Raw genomic sequence first — 23,975 nt, forward strand, 5'->3', positions numbered from 1 at the left:
ACAATGGCATTCTTGATGAGCATGATAGACATTGAAATTTATCTCTTATTTTAATTGCGTTTAGAGGTCGATATTTATCGTACGTGTTGAAATCATTATTCAATCAACATTTTAATAAACGTTTAAAATCCGCAATTTTAATGCAAAGAAATTCGCGCAGCTGAAGCAAGATATTTTGTATCAGTAAAGTCGTTGGCGAAGTGGCTTATTTATTATCGAGAAAATATAGGGAAACGAAAAAATAGAACGGAGTAGAATTATGAAGTGAAGAAATACAGACAGTTAAAAGTTGAAGCTTTGCGTGTCAGAATGTGTTTCGCGTCGCAGACACGCAGATTGAATATTAACGCAATTAGATCTAGGTAATGGTTACTTACCACAATAATTCATGCCGTCTCGCGCGCAGCCGTCTTGGCAACCGTGTCACGTGTACTTAATCTTTTAATGCTGGCCCGTCATACTCACCTAGATTACTAATATTCGGATTCAGAATGAGAGTTTCCTCCGTAATACTGCCAGAGCAAATCTGAAACTATTCAATTCGTTATTATTCGAGGCACGTAATACTTAAGGCAATGTTTTATTATACAGATTAAAGGTTTTTGTAGCAAAGTTATATTGTTCGAAGAAAGTTGGATTTCAAATTTTTATTATCTGAAAAAACGTGATTTGTATTTCAAAGTCAAACTCGTTTTGTTCACAGAATGGTAGCGCGGCACCGAAACCATTGTGTAAAGCACAAAAATATATTGACAGGCCGCATTGCGAAAATAATTTCGTAAGATAATAATTCAGAAGACGATATTTACGTCTCGTTTGCTCATGTTACCTCACTTCCTGCGTTTAGTCATCCTGTTTCTCGTTAGGCAACGACTGATTTTCGAGAAGCTCACGGTATACGGGTATACCGCGCCGGTGAAAATTAATATCTCGGCGAGATGAAACGCGGTTCCTAGCGTGATGTCAAAGGACTAATACGCCAACGGCCGGCTGATAATGAACGCGATCTCTGTAATTAACGCGCGGTCTAATGGCAACACGATCCACCTGTAGACGGTCTACGCAGGTCAACCCGCGACGGAATCGAACACGTATTAAGCAGAATGACTCGCATAAGACAGGCCCCCTGCCGGTAGTTCGACAATTAATATGTAATTATTTCGATGATGAGAAACCGCTCGTTCTCATCACACACGTGAAACAGATATTGTTGACGCCGCATTCGGCTATAATCACAGGATTCGACGCCAAAAGAGCATAGGGTTGGAAGAAAGGGAGAAGAAGCGGCAAGAAATGATGAGGTGAAACATCAATCTTAATACAGAAATGTATCGGAATAAGCATTTTTTTTCTCTCTCTTGTCTCTCCTTACAATTAATATTTTCTTCTTAAATAAAAAGTCAAGATATATATTTCTAAAAAGTTTTTTAAATTCTTGTCATCAAAAACGCCGTCAAAAAATATACAATTATTTTTATTGCAAGTAACGAATAGCAATACATAACTATAATACTATCAATAAAATAAAATAAGCGTTTACATTGTTATAGAACTTTCAGACAGTGCGACAGGTAGAGAAAAGATGTGCTTGAAATGCGATAAAATCGATTAATATAGAAAACATGATAACCATTGCGAAACTATCTAATTGATCGAAGGCAATCGTCAATGACCCAGGTGGCAAAGAGTCCCAGGTCGTACGTAGGTAAAAATACGGTCGGGCGAACGTAAGACACGCGATACAATGGACAGGCCCCCCCTAGTGGGCCCCGCGAGCGCCGCAGACGCTTATCTGTCGAGATCTATGGTACGTACTAGGACCCAGGGGCCTGTTAGAAATATCGCATCGGCCGATCGCAGATAGGATCGCGATAAACAGCCCCTCTTTTCACCGCGAGGAGACCTCGAACGACGAGTGGGCGGCGGGCCTGGATTACGGGCAGCTGGTGAACCTTGATAGTTTACAATAAACCGCGCTTACAGCAAATTTGCCCGGGAAACGAATGTTGACATTGTCTACGCTGACGTCTTCCTCGTCGGAGGATCGCAAAGATGCTCTTTGTGGCATAGAAATGTTCTCTTCATTTTTAAAACGTACATTCGAAAATAGAATCTTATTGTGTCGCATTGATTATTATTTTATGAATCAAAAGAAATGAACATACTTGCCATGTGCGACTATATACATTAAAGAGACTATTATAAAATTAAGTGAATTTTATATACAGGGAGAAACTTCTTAGAATCTTATTTTTACTTCTATATAATATTAATGCCAAGGCTAGTTAGTTTATGCTGAGATCTTATCCCCGCTCCGATATTTATCCCTCCGTTCCAACAAGAGAACTCGACATGCGAGCAGCATAAGAATTTGCCAATAAAGCGCGAAACTGTCGCGACGTCGAGTACGCTATCTGATTGTTCGACAACGTGATCGGTCACGTCATTGAAACACCTACGCTTCCAGTGAGATAAACATCTAAGATAACTACTATAGAGTCGCAAGATACAGCTTGCGGAGATACAGCATACGTCCGTCTTTCGCTATCTCGTGAATATGTTACGTCTGCGCATGGCATACAGATCGCCAGACTTGTTGACAATATTCCCAGTCGCTGTTTATGTCGACCCTAGCCGTCCTATCTGAATTAGCCATTCGTTTATTTTATTATAAAAAAGAAAAATACAAAGTTTTATCTTTCGTAAAGTTTACAAATTTTAGATTTAAAAAGTATACACAGTTGATCATAAAGCGTGACACACTGTAAACTATTCATTATTAGCTTTACATTTACTTTAAAAAAATAAAGATAAAAGGCGATAATTGTGCTAGGATCTGACGATTGGAGCGTATAATCATTACGATGATCTTTGAAACATATTGGATTTCGTCAGAAGCGCGGATAACCGTGTACTGATTTCTGGAGTTACTCGGCTGTATCCGCCCTTTCACGGATAATTTGATCTTGTTGACGATAAAGACGTAGAACGTGTGCAAGCCACGATCTGCGATCAGATATCTCACGGGATAACAAGCGGGATTGTACGAAGACTAATTGCTAACGCGCCAGTTGGTACTTGGATCGTATTCGGTACCTCAAACACGGAAGAGACGCGGATAGGGAAGTTGTTTTGCGACCGAGATATGGTACAAAACCGAGACCAATCTTCAGCTCCTTTCTTTCAACCATATGTTTCCCGAGAATCTTAAGTGAAAGAAAAAGTCAGGAGAGACTACCACCGTACACGTTATATCATCAACGTTGTAAATAATAATTTCTCGAGGGATATCATAAATGTAATTGTACGTATATTTAAAAACTAGAAAAATTTTCTAGACTGCTAAAAAATTGTTTATTTTCATAAAAACCATAGGAAATTTGAACATTTAATCATGGTGAAAAATCTCCGAAAGAGCGCCAACTCATGGCTTGGGTCGGCAACTTGAGGCGTACACTTCCTCGAAAAGGCAATTAAAACTCGAAATCGTCTACGACACGGCACGTAGAACGAGTCGTAAAAAGATATCCTTTCTGGCGGGTTCGCTTCTCTGGATGAGCTATTTTATGCGAGGAAATAAAACCGCCGATTTCCAGCAAGTTTTCCTGAGCCAGGAAATTTAAATCTCTTACGAAATGGGTATCTTTAGTGTCGACCATAAAAGTTTTAAAGAGAACGGAAATGTAACCGCATAAGAGATACGTTCAAGTTGGTGCCAGATGCGTTTCTCAATAAATAATATATACGCTTATATCCAAGTAATGTATGTACGTGTTAATTATATATTATATAATTAAATAATACACACACACACGGTGGTTGTATAGTAAGAATTTTTTGCACAACAATACGATTCTATTCTCTAACATTTGTCAACCAAAGTGTATATGTATTGATAAAATGTAATAAAAAACGAATAATGATTAAAAGTTCAATATAGAACAGTATTATCCATATATATGGTATTTATAAAAAATAATATTTCTAAGAGTTTCTTACTAGAACATTTATATTATTCTCGCTTAAAAACTATTCTTTATTTTAACTGTCAACACAAGATTGTCCGAGAACATTAACACGGTGAGAACATGGAAGGCTTGCATTATAAGAAAAAGAGGGCAAAATATTTTTCTTCCAAATGCATTCGACGACAAGCTATACAATGACTGCCACAATGGCGAACTTTTAACGCGGTCGTACAACAGCGACGCCATACAAGCATAATCCACGGGGTTTCCGCCGGTATCTCACCTCGATCTCGGATCTCTCGTCCCACAGATCATCCCAGATAGACCTGTGATCTTCGCCAGCTGCGCCGAAAGTCGAACATCTCGTATTTTGCACCGCAGAAGGGACCCACATAAAAATTCACATCTCTAACGCAGTATTTAAAAATAATGTATTGAATTTCTTTAACGACTTATATTTTTTTTTTAAATGAGGATGCCATTGATTTATTTTGAAATTTACTTGTTCTGTAATGCTCCAAAATGAGGTAAACATAAATATTCAGAAGCCATATACCTATGCGAAGTACATTACACGAGATTTAAGCTCGTTTTTAGCATCGAAGGACCGAACAATGCTTGGCCACTTTAAAAGAGACGGTCTGCTTCTGAACATACATTTTATTCCAGAAGCATAAGAATGAGTACGAAAGCTTTGTTATATGGCCATGTTCTCGAAACGCTCGGCATTCCGATCCACTTACGAGTTCATGTTAGCGTAAAATAAAACAACACAAAGATTCTTCGCGGAATTTGGATCCAACCAATCGCGTTATAGAATCAGGACGAGTTATGGAGGAAAAAAATGAAACAAAAGATACAATATACAAACAAATGTTTCAATTATTCAGGTCAAAATTCGTTTTCTGCATGAATAAAATTTCTTGATTATCATGAGAATGTCTAAAGAAAACCACAAAAGAAGTCTTCGAGATTCGCAAACAGATTAGAAAGATGGTGTCTTGTGGCTTTAGCGAATAGAATAGCTCGTCCATATGACATCTTTCGTCCGCAGATTCGATATCTTCAGGAAAGTAAACCCGGCAAAGGCAGATCGGAAATCTCTGATGAGCGAGAGCTGGCGCAAATAATGCGAAAAGTCGACGGGCATCGAGATAGAGATATGCAGGTGAGTTTCGGGGTTGCCTCTCCCCGGATTCTAACGGGGATCATCCATAAGCTGTTTAGTATTCCGCCGCTGATGGGATACCTATCGGTCGCCATCTCGGTAAAATATTGCACTTTCGCTGACGGCTCAATCCGGTCAGAAATTATGGTCGTCTCGTGACTGACCGAGCAACACATCGCGTTGTTAGCATAATTAATGAATAGCGTGTTCGTCACGTTTACGTTGCAAAGTGGACGTTTACATGCGATATTTTGAAATATTATTTATATGATAAATAAAGATCATAAATTACGATGTCATGAAGCTTTCGTTAGATCATCGAATCTAACTCCTTGTTATAAGCAATTATATAAAATTTCTTGAATATTATTTTTAAACGATTAATTTTTTGGGCACATTATGCAGAATACAAGCATGACGATTAATTATAATAGCGTAAAGGAAATTCGAGATATATCGGATACAAGAAATCCAAACTTGATAATAATTAGCAGGATGAAAAACATGCGCTATATACGTCGTAAAAACGAGATGCAAAAAGTAGATTTATAAAGTAGGTTACGCACGAAAATAAGCCGACACAGATTTTGTAAAAATTTATGACAAGGAACAATCTGGTGTAGTGGTGATTCGTTAAATGATTATCGCACGATTTACGAATGAATCGGAATAAAACCAAACACGAAACAGCGTTAAGTATCGTATTAATTCAAAGCTAAATCCTGATAATCCGAGCACCGACTTTCGCCGCGATTTCACCGGTTAATGTACGGATTATCGACCGCTCGTCGAAAATTACGAGGCAACCTTTAATAATCGCGAAAGCCAATCGTGTTCAAATTGACCCATTTCGATCTCAGCAATCGCCATTAATTTACCAAATTTATTGGTTATCTGACAAAATTTGTCTTGCTTTTTCGGCCGTTTGCTTTTATATGTATGAACGCTATATAATCTATATAAAATATTTAATGTTCCATAAGACAAGTGAAAATTATATTAGCGATTGAGGCTAAAGAGATTATCGTGAAAGTTTTTCAAAAAATCTTTGCATTGCCTTAAAACCAATGGGGATGAACCTCAACTCAGACTCGTCAGCTTTTTAACTGGGACGTAAAATTGATCCGTCCAATCCCGAAATCAGCCAGACAAGAATGTAGCTGAAAGAACCATTTAAATATGATTAAGGCGAGAAATGTGAATGTATTATGCCATTCGGATGCTGATCGTAGGGCTTCCGTCGCTGGACGGTTTTTGCAACTGGCACCTTGCGGCGCCGCTGTTAGCGCCTTTAGAGCATCGAATGTATGACATTAGCGATCGGAGACTGCACTAAGGAAATAAGGGGGCCTCGTGTCTGGTCACCTTGACCATGGATAATTTATGCTAATCGGCATCCGGAAAGTACTGCTGCCCCTACGAATTTGGCACCGATCGGCCGGTCGTTCTACGCGATGATGATTGTTAGATCTGGTTTCGAGCCCTCGACTATATAATGGCAGAATAATCACACGTCAGGTGCCAGATAGAACAGCGCACGAGCTTAATGCGTGAACAATAGTTTCGAAATTGTATATTCGCAAATTTATGAAAAATTAAATTATTAAATAATTAAATCATTAATATAGAATAAAAATTACTAAAATTGTGAATATAATAATTATTAAAATTAAAATATAAAATAGAATAAAATCATATGAAACTTTACTAAAACAAAATTTCAACTTGTGCCTACACAATGTATGTATGCATATAAAATATACATGTATATAAAATGTGTATATAAAATAAAATATTATATATGTATATATTTTCTATCAGGTAGCTATTGAATGTGCATTACAGCAGAAATTACATGGGAATATCGTGCTGTAACACCAGCAGACATCGATAATTGGATCTAAGGTCCGATAGGATATTACGAACCGTGGAAATTGATTCTGATAGAGAGTAGCGCAGGCTAGCAGCGTGGCCGAGTTTACCCGGAGCAAGGTATGGTAAATGGACCCAAAGTTACTGGGCCGCCTTTCGCTGAAAGGAAGCAAAAAACGGCGCACTGTATGAAATTCATAATGGGTAGCGGTCCCTTTCAAGCGGACCCAGCCGCGATCTTCCCTATGTAGTACGTAGGTCTGCCGAATATGAAAGCGGAATCTATTACGCGAGTAGCCTCGAAGGGCCCCTCCACGCGGGCCCATTAAGCAAATTTGAAATTACGCTTGCAAATTTCGAAATGCAAATCATCGACTGGTGGGGGTCGCGTCTACGCTTTTTGCGACTATAAATTTCCGCTTTAATTGGATCGGATTATTGTAATTCTGGTTCGGCTTATTTATGGGTCCCGTTTCGGACCTCTTAAACTCGCTCCAACTCGCCCGCTATTCCCAATTCCGTCTCTCCGCGGCACTTAGTACCTCCCCTCTGCCGTTCGAAACTAAAGGTTGAATCGGTTATTAAATTACGGCTGGGCTTCGTGCCCATTTCTGTCGGCAGGTGAGCAAGGAGTGATCTATTTATGCACGCGAAAAACGAATATTGTTGGGTCGCAATTTATGAAGGATGCGGCAAGATTGAGTAGGACAACTCTACGTGAATCACTGTTTAAACTCGTTTTTTCGCGGTTACTGACAAGTTTATTATACACGCGAAAAATTGACGTGATTGTTGGATGGTCGCCATCTAGATGAGATTTAACTCGTCTAAATCGATGATCCGAGAATTCATATATATACATATATATACATATATATCCACATAAAATGTTTAATTCGCACGATTACTTCTTAACTCGTTGTAAAAAAAAGGTGCCGCTATAAAAGACATATGCCGCGCAAGAAACGTTGAATAGCCGCTGAGTATTCTGCATGACTAAACACCGAACAAAATGTGCGGAACCCTTTTACAAGCCATCAATCAATAAGTAACAGAATGTAAGAATCGTCGAGCGAATCTCGGGCCGCGGCTGCGTTTTTTTTTTTTTTTTTTAATCGACTCTGTTATCCGATGCCTCGCGGCTTCCCATGCTGACTTGCAGTAACAGATCCGACCTTCGCGAAAGGCAAAAAGAAAAAAGAAAAAATGTGCGCGCGCGAGAAAATTTTAATGGCGCCTCCGTCGACCGTTTAGACACAATAAACGTCAACAGACCCGGTTGCGCCCTCCTTACACCTTTTTTTTCAGCGAGTCATTTTGATTCGGTTGCACGCGGCCGGCATCTGCGCGGTGACACAAAGATCTCGCGCGACCCCCTTTCAGCAGGTAGATATTAAAATGCGCCGGAACTATTAGCTCGCAGTGATATTTCAGTTTCAGTTGAATCGCGCTAATGACGTCTGCCGAAAAGGGTTACTTCGCTGGGATATTAAAATTCATGAAAATTATACGCGACCGAAACTGCTACGTCGACATGCCATGTGTCGATTTTTACACACTGCGTCTTTATCGCCGTATAAAAATTAAAATTCATGATACTATCAGAAAAGCATTGACGTTATAGCTTGTGCTATGCAGATGTTTTAAATTCAAAATAGATTAATCTTTTGCTTTGATAATTCACTTTTTTTCAAGAAAAAAATGAACACATGAATGTGAAGGCATCTCGAAAATAACTTTTTGTAAAGAAAAAGATTAATTTGTTAGTATATAAATTTTTAGCACTTAGAGATTTTCAAATACTAGCAAAATTAAATCGCAACTTGGTTTAAAAATAAATTCTACGTCGAGAAGACTTACCCTTATGCCACGTTAAAAACGGAAAGTAGACGGAGAATCGAGCGATAAGCAGTTACATAAGAATGCATCCGCCGAATGCATTTCTTCGCATCTACTGCATCGTACTTATCCTGGCTGGCGTTTTACACGGGTCGGTGAATCGATTAACCTGCATTACGAGAAGCTCGTTGCTAGTCATGCACGCTGCATCGACAAGTCACGAGCACAATGTGTAACGTGGCAGTTCGAGGAAGAGCAAGACCTTTTAGTGCATCTACCGGGTGTTCCGCGTAATACAATTTTGTTAGCAACGTTACTTATAATTTATTTTACGATTCTTACTCCTTTGAAATACATGTGACTTTTCTTATGCAAAATTTCCAAATTTCGAGACATTGAACACTTGACATAATCTTTAAAAAATTCTCGATCGTTAAACACATTTAGTTTATCAATCTCATTCCGCCATGCAAGGAATTAATCGTTCAATATCTTACATATGATCTAAGTTCATTAAAAGGACCGAAAAATTGTAGTCTTTAAATTCCTAGGATTCGAAAGCATCCTTATGTAATATTGGACAATTTCAATGCCGCTTGTGCTCGTTGTGCGATGCGATCATAGACAAGCGTGTTCACCTGTTGTGACTCAGCTGATCTTAGGTACCTCGAGCCAAGTACACGGGATTACATCGCCCTTCTCAATGCAGAGGTAATCGTAAGATATTCGGGTCAATAGCCCCCGTACGTGCGATCCAATCGTGGCGCGAAGTATGTCGAGCACGCTGACACGCGGGCAAAAGATCACAGATTTATCGCCCGCATCGATCATCGTCGAACAACATCGCGTATGGCAAGACGAATAAAAACTGTGTTAGATGTGCAAATCAAGTTCTTTGCATGTTCTGTTTTTATTCAGCTTCTCGTAAACGATTATCAAGATAATCGACCAACGTATCGCTTCCACGAGTCACTTAAGAAATGAATCGTATCGACGTATTATCAAACGACGAAATCAGATCTACTATGCAGATTTCATCGTGCCAACGTTTCGTATTTTTCTTCTAAAATTCTAAAAGAAGTTTCATGTTTTAAAAAGCATTTTCTCTGCGGGAAAAAAAATTGAAGAATACGACGCGACTCGCGCACAATTTCAGAAGTAGAACTCGCGCTCTCTTCTTTTTCTGTCTCGTGAAGTACATAAAACGATTCCTCCGGGACATGCGGCAACTCCAACAAAAGGCCGGATCGAAATGTTGAAACCTTAATTTATATGCGATTTTGCGGTCGCATTCTCTCAAGACCCCCGAGACCTTACATATTTCTGCGTACAGGGAACTGATTTCGATGCAGCTATTCCATGACTGTTCTAGGAGACCGCTTTTTTTCGGGATACTGCCGATATACGCCCTCTCTGCTCGATGCTAATAGAGCTCGATTATTTTGCTAGCGATACGAAGGAAGAAATAGTACGATAAAAGAAGATACGCCAACAGGAGCCACCCGAGTCGCAGGCAAAATACCGAGAAGGCAGATGCTGATCTCTCTCTATGTGTCCCATATCGAATTTACATTTCGATCGCAAACTGCTAGCTAGGTCTAATCTAATTCCGCGAGCCGGTAGAGTATTTATGGCGATATTTATATTTATACAAAGGGAACAAAATAGAATACTAGTTTATATAACAAACCGGTAGTATCATCGATATATCGTTAGTTGAAACGCGACTAGCGATCCTCATCTGAAAGTCACGATCTGAAAGTAATAACAACGATCTAATCTATAATTTTCTTTTTAAAATACAGCCGCATTTAAAGCAGGCTTTTAGAGGTGATGAAAATATCACAATAGCGCCTTATACGCGTGGAGAAAATAAAAGCTATCTATATCCTATCTATTTGTAAATAAATAAATAAATAAATAAATAAATAAATAAATAAATAAATAAATAAATAAATAAATAAATAATATAAATAAATATATATATGGTATTCCGATATTAAGATATAGAGAGTTGCTGAAAAAAACTTTCAGAAAAGATTTAATAGCAATTTTTTTTCTACTGTTAATTATTTCTTAAACAACAATCTTATCAACGTGACTTGCTATGTTCACAAAGAACGATTCTGTTCACACACGGTTAAAAACTGCTATTTTTTTCTCTTCGATCCCTCAACGATTACATTTTTCATAGGTAGCGTAAGTCGGGTTAAATGAATCGTTAAATCTTCTCAATATTGTGACTTGCTACAATGAAGTTGGATTTGCATAAGAGCTCGTTAGATGCCACAGAATGGTGACCTGTCTAATGCCGGAATATTGTTATTCAAATAACCGTTATAGGTACGACGACCAAAGGCTCGATAATCCCCGGCGATGATATATCGTATATTAATGACGAACTGAATATTATATGCAGATCGGATTATAGATAGACAGGGCGTTAAATACCTACCCTATCGTACCAAATTAATAAGGACCATATCGAGCCTGATCGATCAATCGTATTGCTCTATCGCAATATTAAATGTGTCGATCGGATCGCGCTGATAAAACACTCAAATTCACGAGAAATAGAATTAGATTTTGACGGACGACGCAATTCTTTTCGTCCTTTAAGAAGATCAATCATAGTTAAGCCTCCCTAAGGTGAGCTTAACTGATGCCCGATGCTATTGTAATCTAAGACGTTACATTCCGCTTTATGCTATATTGTACTGTGACACATTGTACATGTATTATGTTATCTAATATCACTCTGATATTTTCAACGATTAACAAATTATTTAGAATAATAAATATAAAACAAATGACGAATCATAAAAAAAGAACGACCTTTAATCAATCATTCTTCATTGACAAAATGGTTGCATATATAACAAGTCACGATGAGATGTTATAAGAAATAACCGAATTCGAAACGTATTATATAACTATTATAATAATTTTGTGACGAAATCCTATCGCGACTTGCTCCGCCTCAACCGTTAGATACTAATAAAACTAATACGCAAATATAGAATACGTATATATAAAAGTACGCAGAAACGACGCGATGCGCAATTCATGGGTGCGCATTATACTTATAAGCGCCCCATAAAACCACATCGTAGCACGCGCGTTTACGAGAGCCGAGCCGAATCTGGATATGTAAATCGCAACAATGCTTTTACGACGCGCCGGCTATACCGCTCGAACTTCGGAAGGGTGACACCGTAAAAAATTCCCGTGTCACGGCACACGTGTCGCAGGGGAAAACCCTCCTCAAGGGGTAAGAGAGTCCCTGCCCAGCATCCGTTTTTCAGTCGTCGATACGTTGCCTCACCTGCCGGCAATTTTTTCTCTCCTTTTTTTTTACCAAGACTTTGCCACACAAACGATCGGCAGATTCGTTTAATTGGACACCTAATGCCTGAATTAGGGGTGCCTGTTTCTGCAGCGTGCATATTTTATGAATCGCTTTTTACGAGCGGTCACGCCCATCGAGCTACGCACATACCTGTTGACACGACAGTTTTTCCGCTCGTGGTTTTTCAACGCAATATCGATCTTTGCAAACTCATGTATTCTCGATATATGAACTGATATATTCTTTCAATATATTTTAACTCAATATGCAATTTTAATTACAATTATTATATAGAACACGGAGTGTAAATAAACTTGAAGGAATATAATATCTATCTTAATACTTTTCTTTCATATTGTGAATTGCAGATCATTATCTGACGATTTGTAAATACTTAATTAAAAAGTAACTTTAATGTCGATAATAATCGATCATTTCGTTATGCATGCTATTTAATCCGCGGGGCCTCACGATTTTGTACATGGCAATTTACAGACAGGTGTGTTTGACGGTTAGCTGCAATACAGGTGCGTTTCGAATTCAGCTCTCTTAAGCTGGCAGGACCAAATCAGCAAAATCAAATGGGACCTAATGGATTATTTAGTACTTATTTTGTACTATTTTGTACCACCAAAAATAATTTTGTACCCCATGCCAATTCAGAAAAAATCGTGGCGCTGCTAACTTAATATTAAGCTAGCAGGACCAAAAGAAAAAGTTAAAAAAATAAATAAAACAAAACAGATACAATTAGTACTGAATTTGTATTAATTTGTACCACCGAAAATAAATTCGTATTCCGTGCCAATTAAAAAAAAAATAAAACAAAATAGATACATTTAGTACTGAATTTGTACTAATTTGCACCACCGAAAATAATTTTGTACCACCGAAAATAAATTTGTACCCCGTGCCAATTTAAAAAAATTGTGGTCCTGCTAACTTAATATTCAACTATCGTAATAAAAACCATTAAAAAATGAAAAATAAAAGTTGATTTGATTAATACAGCATTTGTACTAATTTGTACCATCGAAAATAAATTTGTACCCCGTGCAAATTTAAAAAAAAATTATGTTAATAATTGCTAATTATAAAGATTATAATTAGCTGATCGTATTTTAAAGAATAATACGGTATATACGAAGTACGCATACCTATTCCTTCGAAAGTCGCCGTACATATGACAAGAGCAACAGCGCGCTACGTCTGTAAAGGTCGAGCGCCGAACACTGTGTGACGATGTAAGATAACAAATTCCTTATGCCTATAAAATAATATACGTAGGTATGCCGAATATCCTTTGTAAAAAATAGTGACGTGTCCTTGTTTGTATCCTTGGTATGACGTAGGAAGACACGGCATAGGACATAGTGGGGGAAGGCAAGTGGGGGAAAGGACCGCCGCGTCGCGCAGAAAGCAGAAAGACGAAAAAATTATTATTGTTCAGCCAACGCTCGAGAGTTAACAAGTACGTATTCGACATACATATGTCGTTTATATCAATAAAGTTTTTCTACCTTATTGTCAGTAGCTTTCGATATATGATCTATCTGATTCTTTTGTAAAACTAGTTTTACTTACAACACCTTTCGTTCTCGAGTTTCAAATTAATTTTATTAATAAAATAAAAAATAATTTTTTTTAATTGGCACGGGGTACAAATTTATTTTCGGTGGTACGAATTAGTACAAATGCTGTATTAATCAGATCAATTTTTATTTTTCATTTTTTCATGGTTTTTATTACGATAGTTGAATATTAAGTTAGCAGGACCACAATTTTTTTTTAATTTGCACGGAGTACAAAATTATTTTCGGTGGTACAAATTAGTACAAATTCAGTACTAACTGTATCTGTTTTGTTTTATTTATTTTTTTTATTTTTCTTTTGGTCCTGCTAGCTTAATATTAAGTTAGCAGCGCCACGATTTTTTCTGAATTGGCATGGGGTACAAAATTATTTTTGATGGTACAAAATAGTACAAAATAAGTACTAAATAATCCATTAGGTCCCATTTGATTTTGCTGATTTGGTCCTGCCAGCTTAAGAGAGCTTTCGAATTCAACTAATCGTACTTTCTTAAGACAAGCTAAAAATTCCTATTACGTTCAATAATAATCGTTATGTAATCTTTTGCTAACACTTTTCTGATCTATAAACTTGTAGAAACTCAATAAACATTTCACTGTAATTTTCTATAAAAGAACATAATTATCAAAATTATCGATAGTGACCTTCCTTGTAGAATAATTTTCGTAGAATAACCGTGAATTTAACGATAATTTTAGGCTTGTAGGGACAAGATGGTCACGAAGGGATTCCTATTAGCGCCGCTAATGAGGCATCGATCCGGCACACTTATTTTCATAATACCATATAAAAGTTTGTATTATAAATAGCTATTCCAGGAATTCTCGGAAATCATGTGTGGCACGCAACGCGCTTATTCTGAATCGATGCCTCGATCATCGACGATCGTCTCCGCCTCCACTCCGATAAAACCACGATCTGTCGCTTATCTGAACCAGTTTGTTGCCTTGCGACACGATACCGCCGTGAAAGTGATGTTTTGGATCGTACAAATCGCACAATTTACTGTACTGGCGATGAAATTACGGCGATGAATACACTTTAAGTACAATCGAAATAAAGACACTCAATTTTATATTGTAATTTCATATTGCAACAACTAAAATAAGTATATTATAAATAATAATAGAATAATAAAAAAATAATATAAATTTTCGTAACTTCAATAAAAGCACAGTATTTTAGTGATTTATTTCAATTCTCAATCAATGTTAAATTTATTTTAAAAAAATAATTATTTCTATTTCGATTATTTTTTTTTTTTTTAATAAACAAAACATTTTGTATCCTAAATACGTTTGATGAAGATTTTGAAAATCGTTCGTTTAACATTAAAGACTAGTCACAATTTCTTCGAGCTTAACAACACAATAAATCTGAAATATAATACAAATGTCAAGCCAACCATCGTAATATATGTTTGGACGTTGATTTATACAGTTGTAATTATTATACTTAAAACAAAAGTATCAATTAACCTGCTGCGCCCACACAGTATACCCTCGTGTTACTGTCGGCTTATATATAATCGTTCGCCGCTCATTCAAAGATTTCGGATAACGTCATGGCACTTTCCAAAAACACCATAAAATGTTATACACCGTTTGAGACACACCGTGACTATTCTGAAAGATTGTCGAATGGGAGGTGCACAAACTGCGTAATTACATGAGATTACAGGCCAGAGGGATTTCCTTCGTGAAGTCACGACGTTTTCTCCGTCAGTCAAAGTACCTTTCCCTTTCGTACACCGTAATTATCGCAAGGTGCAAACTCGGAAAATCTTTCTCCAATTTCAGTAATATCAGGTTACGTAACTGTCCCGTTCATTAAAAAAACAGCTTTTTCCTTTTTTTAGTAATTTTACTTTTCTTTTAGTAATTTAATGTGCATTAATAAAACCAATGCAATACTATCTTAAGTGAGATTGTTTCACGCAATTGTAAATATTATTAAAATTAAAAATAATGATAATAATATAAAATCAAATCATGATACTAAATAATAATTAATTTCGCAAAAAAGTTATATATAAACCGTATTTTAAAAACTTTCTCAATTACAAAAAGAAATCAGTAAAGTGGCGAAATATTACACAAACCTAGATTTTAAGTGACACATATATTTAGATCTTCAAAGCATCGTGTAGGACATTAATATTCAGACTTCGATCTTCTAACCACGAGAACGAAAAGTTTCTATGTATCTATTGATTAGCGTAAAAATGACATTTTTGGCACCATCGGCGACTGCATCGTCAACGGATGTGACTAATCACAGCGGAAGGATCGTTTGAAAATGATGGAAGAATAATGCAGAATTCATTTAAACTTATAATGATATTCTAACGTCGTAGCGGTTCGACGTTCATTCATATGCTTGTTAGTTCACTCATAATTCGTGAAAGCGATAGTAAGAACTGCTAATAGGCAGCTTTGTTTTGTTCGAGCAAAGGATAAACACAGTTGGACGATGTTTAACTGAAATTAACTTTATCCAGTAATTTTCGTAGAAAGTTTAGACTTCATTTAGGATTGCTTCATTAGCTTGTAGCTTACCGAACAATTATCTATGCGAGACGGCGATCCTCCGGGAAAAAATTTGAAAAACGGCACGAGAACGTCGTGCGATGACTATAATTTCAAATTAGTCTCCAAGACCAGCGATTATTCGTTAATGCCACGTGATTATATTTTGAGTGGGTCAAATCAGATTCCCTGACAGGCTACGAAAATGCTCGTAGGAAAAGAGGTTATCGGCGTCGGAGAATTTCGAGCAGACAGCTGCCATTTACGTTGGCGTCACGGGGACGACTTTCGGAAACATCCGCCACGACCCATCGGAGGAGCCCTCGGGACCGTTCTAGGGACTTTCCCACCCTGTAATTTCCGTGTTCCGTGTAGAGGGATATTTTCGGAAATTGCATATTTTGGACAACCACCCTGCAGGCGTCATTTCGCGGTATAGAAATTACTCCAGATGGCTTTTTAAGGCCTTTTAAACTGTTAAATTAACCAAGAACCTCGGCGCCTCTTTTGTCATCCAAGAAATCCTTTTCATCCCAAAGAACAGAGACGATGTACGAATTAAATGTGCGCATATTGCAATTATATGCAATTATATGGTACACAATTTCAATTGGAAAAATTTGTCAAAGATAGATTTCGGTTATCTTAAAAGAATTTTGAATCTTTCATTTTACACTAGCATTTTTACACTAACATCTTTGCACCGACTTGATAATTTTAAAATTTATTGCAGCCTGAATCTAAAAAGTTTTAAGTTTAATTTCATATAAAATTGCGATAAATAATTTTCAAATCCAAAAGATTAATATTAATTAATCGTAGATATATTTATAAAAAACCGTGTCGAGACTCGTTCGACTTTTTAATTGATGTTGCCCTAATCCGGTTAATACTGCTGACATCTCGTTTAAAATAAAAATCTTTTTTAAAAACACCGTCGGAGACTTTTACAAATAAGGAGTGCCATAAAATTTTGCACGAAATTCGGTCGTGTGATTAATGTCCAAGCATTTCGTGCAGGAAATGATCTGAACGTAGCCGGTGCTTTCTTACCTCCTCCGCTCGTCGTCCTACGTACATGCGCATCGAAACCGTAGGTCGACACATGAACGAAATATTGCACAAACAAATGCACTTTATACGATATATTTCACCAATGCTCACGCAAAAAAAAATCGTTCCATTGGATATCTGTCATTTTGACTTTGAATTACGTCATATATGTATACTCAAAATTTACATAATATAGACGCGTAGTTTTATATTTGTGTAACATTATCGAAAGTAGTCGGATACAATCAAAGTTTCTTAAGAAGAATTTGATACTCGCTTAGATATAAAAACTCGCTTAGGTAAAAAAACAAGAGATACAGACATATTTTAATATTCCTTTGACAATCTACCTTTTTGGCATTCATGGCGTTTCTTTCCTGCGCCATCGTTCAACAAAGGCCTACGCCACCTCGCATTAAAACACAACGTGTCTGAAACAATCAAACCTGTCCGTAGTCTCATGTTTCCATTGTTTGATCCAACGTTCTCTGTAGAGCCCCCGGAATTTATCGTTGACAACAACCACCCGATGAAAAAAGAGTCGTACCTCCTTAGTTCTTCTATTCAAAAATATTAGATTACAACCTTTGACGTGCACCGACTGACTAGTCGTCAAATCCTCGCGACAAAATATAAAATCTCCATCTCAAACTTAATACCTAATACCTAGAAGGAATAAAGTTTTAGTATAATATTTACAAAATATTAAAAAACCCTATATCATTTAAAACAAAAATTTAATACAAAAACTATATCGTTTATGTTGCGATTTAATTTAAATTCGACTTAGAAACTAATAAAAACTACTCGTGTAAAAATTACTTAAAACTTTGACAAATTTCCTATCCAAATTTATCACTAACTGTGGATCACTTCGTTAATTTAACAAAATAAAATGCCTTGGTACAAAATATACGTTTCATCAGATTAATGAATCGCACGCAATTCACTGTCGTAAAATGTACTATGTATCTTTTTTTTACTGGTTGACGCCTCCTCGAGTTCTGGGTCTCGGCGACATCGATTTCGATTGGAGTCACGAGGGCGAGGGCTTTCCTGTTTCCGTGATTCACGACCGTAATGCGTGACAGTAGTTTCCTGGCGCCTGCGATTATCTCGCGTACTAGGAGTCATTGGAGATATCGTCGCGACACGTGTTGCCGTTACGATCGTACGACGGCATTCGTATTGTCCGTTCATTAATAAATTGTTTATCGTTGTGCTTTGACTACCGCATCTCTCATGCGAGACATCGACAAAACAATCGATGTTTCAGGAAGTCGTGTCTTACTAACGTTCTTACGGCTACCGCTTCTACCTGACGCGATTCGAGATTGTCCTTAACGAAGGTAGACTCTCTTGTGGTTCGTTATGGTTGTCGAATATAATATTGGGGAAATATATTTTTGTTTTATTGACAGAAAAAATTACTATGAGTTGATATTGAAAAATAAGAGTAAAAGAGAGGATTACAAATTATTATACATAAATATGCGAGCTAGATTTTAATACAAAAAGAATATTATTTTAACTTTTAACGAAAATATTATTACAGACTGGAGTTTTTGTATCTGTTTCGCCTCACGCATATTCGTAACCTTACAGCCTCTTAAAACGCGGCTTCATTTATCGGCGATTTACCTGCAGTAAATCCCCTCGCTGCAGAACGAGAGAGGCGGAAGGTGAAGCGGAGAAAGGTGTGTAAAAAGGGTTTGCACGGATCACAGGGGAGCGGAAGAGAGCGCCCGCGGGTGCGGGTGTCATTTGATATACAACGCGGTAAGTACGCGATAAATAGATCCCATAAATTCAGCCAATCAAACGAGCGGCCCTTTCTCTCCACGCGCGTGGCAGCGGCGTTACTTATGCGCGAGCAACAATGTACAGGTCGGTCAACATTACACGCATGCACTCCTACGCAGGACCTCGAAGTCGACACCAGGAATTGTTTATCTGAGAATGCCCCGCACACGTTTCGATCGTTTCATGCTGTAGAAAAATCGCTCGGCAAACATATAGATATATTACGCGATCGCGTATAAAAAAATGTTTGCGCGGGTGGTCGATAAAATTTACGGTATTATGAAAACCGAGAGAGAAATATGGAGCCGCGTTTGATTCCGGGTTTTTGCCTGATCCGAGTTGGAGGAACGAATAAACCACGATGAGAATTTTGATACGTCGCGCAAATATCTAATGAATATTTAATGTAATGGAAATAAATTTAAATAGTGCGGAAACACATACATTTGTATATGCGTTACATTTCATGTAGTATACATACGGAACTTGATATGTGTGTAATTTCTAATTACATTGTAGAAAATACGCCAAAGTAACATCATAATTTATGTGACAAATATCTTTTCAACAAGACTTTTTTCGAAATAAAGTGCCGCACTTATATTGGCGGATGAGTTCAAGTAATTACTCAACAACGTTAATCTTGTCAGCACATTAGTTATCTTTTAACTCAGGTGATCCCCACCGCGGTATCTTCCCTCATTAATTGCAATTAAGTGAATCCCCGCTACGTTGATCCATTATATCGTTCGTTCTGTACGGCAATGCATTTTTTTCGTTGCATCTTTAGTTATAATGCGCCGATATACGAGCATCGTATAAGTTACTATACACGAATCTGAACTGTAAATGTGAAAGAACAAGCTGTAAAAATATAAGATATAATATTGTAATATCTCTTATTTAAAAATTAAAATTTGTGCTATAATTATTTGTTCAATTAACATGCGTAAATGAATGCATCTTGGACGTCTAATAATTTCATTCTAATGAATGCATTTAACCGAAAGATATAAATTGAAATTTTTATTTAAACTTGCTATAAACTTTTTTTTTATACGTAACATAAATTCTATAGAAATTATATTATATTAATATGTGTATAAATTATTTTATGAAATTTTGATATAATATATACATTTTGCTATTATATAAATTTTACAATCATAAAATATTCATGCGTTGTATTACATAATTTCTATCAACATAAATATCATACATCATATATAATGTAATATCTGATAAATTCTTTCTTTGAATAGGTAAAAGAAAACAAGACACGTCAGTAAAAAACGCGTCGAGAAATTTGCATTTCCCCATCCCGAATATATTTGTGCATCGCCAGGTGCGCAAAAGCTCGTGCTTTTATCTGAGTTTACGTTTGTTCTCGCGATGCATCGTCCCGGATTATCCATCGTGATTGGCTTAAGCTGTATCGAAAACATTTACCCGCGATATGGTTCGGATAAAGCCTCTCTGCAATCTTAAAAAAATATTTGTAGCCAATTCTCTCATGACCGCAAGCAATCCCGCATTTATTTGCGTAAGTCCCGGAAGTTTTTCGCCGTTAATGAGGGCAAGTAAAAATTAATATTTCAAGGCGGCTCGACGGATCGATTTAATAAGCGAGATAAACGGGACGCGGATATGGATCATCACGAAAAGTTTCGTACACGCTAATTACTCGCTCGCGGGCTCGGAAGACCGCTCGTTCGCATCTGCGTGCTCTCTCAATGACAGTGAAAAAGGACTGTTTAACGGCGAGTTAAAACGCACTCGATCAGGATTCAAATATGAAATGCATTACGAGATAGAGCCTCGAAGCACTCTGAAAATAAATGTTATATGTGTCCGTTACAAGCTTTAAGATGTATGTTAATTATAAAATGCATGTAACCGTACAAAACAAAGTTACAAGTCCGTGGAGCCTCTGTAAAAACCAGTCGATAACTCAGTAATAATTTTAACGACAGTTATCTTCAATCCGCATTAGAATGTGAATTTTATCAATGATTTTTTCTTATGGTATTAAGAATAACAATGAGTGAAAATTAATTGTAAGTTATATATAAGAATTAATTAAGTCTCTAACGTGAAATTTTTTCTTTTAAATCGGATCTTTTTAGCGGGTTAAATGAATTTTGCAATACTCTGGGATTTACTATTTAAACGAAAGCGGTGACTTTTTTTTAAAGCCTATCGGTCCTTCGCATGTGATATCGAATGTCTTGACGGTCTCTCGCCACGTACGATCGAAGTTACATGCAACCAGCGATAATCTACGGGCTATTAGTCACGATTCTATATACGAGGATACGCGATACACATTCTCGATATCGAGTGTCCAATGAGAAGAATCGAAGCGAGATATATGAGACACTTCCTTATGCAAAAAGCCGCTTCTTTTCATCGTTGCTTCCTCCGTTGTTGCCTCGCATCGCGTCCTTTTTTCTTTTTCACAAGTCTATCACGGGGGGGGGGGGGGTAAAAGAATGACTGGTGCGACATGCAACAGCTGTGATACTCGCGTCACGTAGTGTACGTGCAAGTGCAGCAAAAATTAAAAAAAAATCGCCGAAAGGATGAGCCTTTTAAGATGAGAAAGCAATATCGGGATGAAGTCCCGATTGATTACAACCTCGAACAGGATATGAAAATTCCACACTCTTGATTTCTTTCTCTCCTTCTCTCTCGGGTGTTATTACGCTACGAATAGCGTTTATATTATTATCGATTCACGAACATTTTTTTTACGATAATCAACTCTTTTGTAATATGTACGAGCGAATCGAACTTTGCTGTGACGACACGCGACTGTGATAATTTCAATACATCCAATATATACTCTCGTATCTCATTTTCATTATCGTCACGTATTACAAAGAAAAATTCAATCATCCTATGCGCGTTGCATAGAAAAATACTGATTTCATGTATAATTTAATAAAATTTAGAAACTTTTTATTTTTTCTCCCTCTTCTGTATTTTCTAAGTAACAAAATAGCCAAAGGGGAGAGAACATCTCTCCTTTTAAAATTTCGAGGCTTTTTTCTTTTATTCAGCTTGTTAGCGCAATCTAGTATAGACGTCCGTACTTATATCAGCGCTGATATTTCGCGCCTTACCTGACAGTGAGATTCCGGCACCACCCTCGGTTGTCCCTCTCGGCGGAAATACATAAATTAACGCACTTACGTGGGGCCCGCGGGCCCCGTTATTGCCCCGCTACACCTGCGTTTCGGGGCGCTGAGCGCTGACAATTACCCGGCAATCGATGTATCGCCCTGAGGTGGAACCTCAGCACCGAAAACGAGAGACGGCGAGCTAGGGAGAGGGCGAACACTGGCGTATATATGGCAAATTGCAGGTAATTGCCGGCCATTTGTTTGCAAGAGCATACAGCGTTTCTCGAGCCCTTCGTTCACAGGAAGCGGTAAGAAAGGGCATCTCTCGCAATTCTCTCTTCCCAGAAGAATTCTTTACCTTTCTCCAGTTCTTCAAATCGCAGCGAGAAAGTCGTATCGCGACTATTTACGTATCATCGATAATTATATATTTCGAAACAAGATTAAGTAAAATTTTTATTCGCACATGATATGTATTTGACTCGAATATGCTTCAAGTTTGAATGAAATTGATGATTAATTGTATCCTTGTATTTTTTCAATAAATAAAATAGTATTCTGTTTTCTTTAGAAATGTTTCTGCGCCAATGCAGTTTATTCCGTTGTTTTGACATCATCCCCTCTTCTAGTCTGCCCTCTATACGCCCACGAAATTATACAGCACGTCATTCTTTCGCGCGCTCTAAAACTTCGAAGACGAAAATCGTTGAATCCGACGTTCGTGCTCTCTACGGTTTCGGCAACTCTCCTGAGCAAAAGAGTCGGCTTTCGTACATGCACGAACGATTGGCGAATTGCTCGCGATTAGCCCCGCGGATATTGCACCGAAGATAGCAAGGCAACGTCAAAATTTTTAAGGGATGGATTCAAGATGAAGAAAGTAGTAAATTTGTGTTCAACAAGCGACTCGCATCGTGATTAAGATAATTACACGAATGAATATGTACGAGTACAAGTACAGTACTTGACAGAAATGAGATAAAAATTATTATAACTTTTTATACGAAGAGTATAAGCTCGCAAGCAGAAATCGTACAAGGTTTCATACCCGCGAGAAGAAATATTTAAATCTTGCTTAATTATTAGTTGCCACAGAATAAGATGCAAACTGTATGATAATCTAGTGAATTTGTTCTTATGACAAAAATGCGAAAGTTATTTTAACCTTTTTGACATCATCCCCTCTTCTAGTCTGCCCTCTATACGCCCACGAAATTATACAGCACGTCATTCTTTCGCGCGCTCTAAAACTTCGAAAACGAAAATCGTTGAATCCGTTTCGGAAACCGTTTCGGAATAACCGTTTTGAAATTGACGAGAATCATAATGCTTTTCATATCTCATAGCAATGTTCCTTATCGGCAATGGAGAGATGTAAATGAGATCAATAAGGACGAAGAAGCCTCGCAAGCAGAATTGCATATCGAAGATCACGGTTATGGCAAATTTTCAATCCTTATCCGAAGCAAAGCGACAGGAACGAATCGACCGTGACTTTATTATCGTCGCGTGGGTGGAACTGGTAATTCCGGAGACTATTGACGTATATGAAGGCGTGCAGCTGCGGTAACACATATAAAAGTAACGTCTCCAAGTGCTAAGAAATCACAATGGATTATAAAATAGTTATTATTCATTAGTTAAAAAATGTTATATTAAAGAAAAAATTGATTGCAA

At 37.3% G+C, this 23,975-nt stretch overlaps 1 long non-coding RNA gene across 6 annotated transcripts in view; it reads right to left on the minus strand.

Moving 5' to 3' along the window:
• Nucleotides 1-23,975, minus strand: part of LOC140669956 (uncharacterized) — a 238,941-nt gene that overhangs the window by 183,420 nt on the left and 31,546 nt on the right. For all 6 annotated transcript variants that reach the window (XR_012047461.1, XR_012047447.1, XR_012047462.1 and 3 more), the window contains exon 3: nt 378-532. This is a non-coding gene — a long non-coding RNA (uncharacterized lncRNA). The remainder of the gene's footprint in view (nt 1-377; nt 533-23,975) is intronic.

This window comes from Anoplolepis gracilipes, chromosome 1 (genome assembly GCF_047496725.1).
Source record: "Anoplolepis gracilipes chromosome 1, ASM4749672v1, whole genome shotgun sequence".
Classification (NCBI taxonomy): domain Eukaryota; kingdom Metazoa; phylum Arthropoda; class Insecta; order Hymenoptera; family Formicidae; genus Anoplolepis; species Anoplolepis gracilipes.